Raw genomic sequence first — 2,500 nt, forward strand, 5'->3', positions numbered from 1 at the left:
TGTGTGCGCGCGTGTGTGTGTGCGTGTGTGTGTGGTGGGAGGAGGCAGTTCAGTTCAGTGACGCCACGGTTCGCTGTGACTCGGTCTAATTCAATTCTGTCCTCCATCTCAACTCAGGAACTGAAACAACAACAGAAGCCCGTCCCCAGCCCGCTTACACCTCGTGAGACGCCCCTTTGTGGGCGCATAAACGACGCCAGTGATCCGCCTTAAGCCACCGAGAAACGCTGTCCTCTGCTAATAACAAGCGGCCCTTTGTTTGGGAACACGGTGATGAACCCTCCAGCCCACAGATGGTCATTAAGGTACCGCTGACACCGAGCCCACCGGAGAGGAGGCTCAGACCCACCTCACTCTGATGTGTCAGAGCCAGAGTGTCGTGTGTTGATGAGAGTAGGAGAGTAGTGCTTGTCAGCGCGTAGGTGTGTGCGCGTGTTTTTGTGAGTGTGTGTTTAAGACTAGGGCAGCGGTCTGTGTGTGTGTGTGTGTGTGTGTGTTATTTGATCCGTGCGAGCGGTGGATGATTGTAATTGAAGTGCCTGGTGCTGGTGACATCTTATCCTTCTCCTAATTAGTCAGGTTAGCTTTGTGCGTCAGTTTGTAAGTGTTCAAATTGAGCGTGTATACGTGTGTGTGTGTGTGTGTGTGTTTAAGGAATGTAATAATCCTCTATCACGCACACACTCAGGCCTTGGACAGGGGGCGTGTCTGCAGCCCAGAACACACTATCTGGTGGGAGTGTGTGTTGTGACTTGTCCGTCTGACTGTGTGTGTTGATGCGTGGGATTGCCATTCCAACATTCCTGCTATGTTGCAAAGAGAACCCGAGACAGAAAACAGAGTCTTGAGGTGCGCTGCTCCCGGAGTCGTCCTCTCATCTCCTGTCAGGTGAACAGACAGACCAGAGAGGGACTCCCAGCAGCCCAGGGCCTGGCTGTCCTCTCCTCACCCTCTATGACATTCTTGCACATTCTCTCTGGTTCCTTTATCTCCTCCACAACGCTTCACTGTGACGTTGTCCTGTTGGGGGGGGGGGGGGGGTGAGCAGGCACACAATGACATCCATAAGACAGCCCGACACGCTACAGACACACACAGACATACACACAGTACAACGTTCCCATATATAACCATGTTTCCATGACAAATACATATTTCCGAGGAAAATAAAAAAACACATGCTCATCGCCAAGGGCAGAACCTGGTGAAATCTAAATGTTCTTGATCAATTAACCATTCTCTCCTATAACTTTCTCTGTCTCTCTCTCTCTCTCTGTCTGTCTCCGTCTCTCTCTCTCTCTGTCTCTGTCTCTCTCTGTCTCTCTCTCTCTCTCTCTCTCTCTGTCTCTCTCTCTCAGATTGGGTTTCAGTCTGGTTCTGCGGATGACGCCTGGTCTGGTTACCGTGTCCTCCTCCTCCCCACTCCTCCTCCTCCCCACTCCTCCTCACCTCCCCACTCCTCCTCACTCCTCCTCCCCACTCCTCCTCACCTCCCCACTCCTCCCCACTCCTCCTCCTCCCCACTCCTCCTCACTCCTCCTCCTCCCCACTCCTCCTCCCCACTCCTCCTCCTCCCCACTCCTCCCCACTCCTCCTCCTCCCCACTCCTCCTCCCCACTCCTCCTCCTCCCCACTCCTCCTCACCTCCCCACTCCTCCCCACTCCTCCTCCTCCCCACTCCTCCCTGCTCTCTTCTTGCACATACGGCTGACGGTACAACCTGACACCGACCGACAGGTGAAAAAAGATATTGCTATAATGGCAGACGCGGGTCATTGGTGGGTGACTGTGCTTATGTACATATCGCCGTGCGCACGCACGCGCGCGTGTGTGTGTGTGATGGAGTCCAGCGGGTGGATGTCTGTTACCAGACGAGGTATCCTCTTTCCTATGAGGAGTCGGTGGTGTCTAGTCCAGTCCACAGTGATCACGTTCTCCCCACCAGGAGAACGCTGTGGGTCTGAGCCGGTGACAGATGCACATCCTCTTTAATCCCGGGGGGGGGGGGGGGGGGGATTTCTTTGAAATGAAAAGCTGCTTTTCATTTTAATAATCCGGAAATCCTAACGTGTACCCCCCCCCCCCCCCCCTCCTCCCTCTCCTCACACGGTCGCTATCACCTCTTCACAGAAGTGCCTCGGTAGGCCAAACGCAGGTGTCTCCGTTACAACACAGACGATAGGTTTGCGTCTTTCATCCTGCAGGGCGAGGGAAGCAGACTCATGTAAGCCAGTTTAGTGTAACGCCCTCACAGCCGCGGTACACAAGAGGAGCACACCGCTGACTGGTGTTTGGAGTGACGCCCGCGGCCGTCCTACGACGGAGCGTCTTTGAAAGGGTCCATTAGCGGGGGGGGGGGGGGGGCTCCGGGCTCGTGGGCTCGGGGGCCGTCGTGTGTCAGAGCAGTGGGGGGCCCCCGCAGACATGACCTTGGCTTTGTAGCACTGTGTCAGTTGCTCTGTGTGTGTTATTATATGTGTGTGTGTGTGTGTGTGTGGGG

This window comes from Micromesistius poutassou (assembly GCF_964030765.1).
Source record: "Micromesistius poutassou genome assembly, contig: SCAFFOLD_1085, whole genome shotgun sequence".
NCBI lineage: Eukaryota > Metazoa > Chordata > Actinopteri > Gadiformes > Gadidae > Micromesistius > Micromesistius poutassou.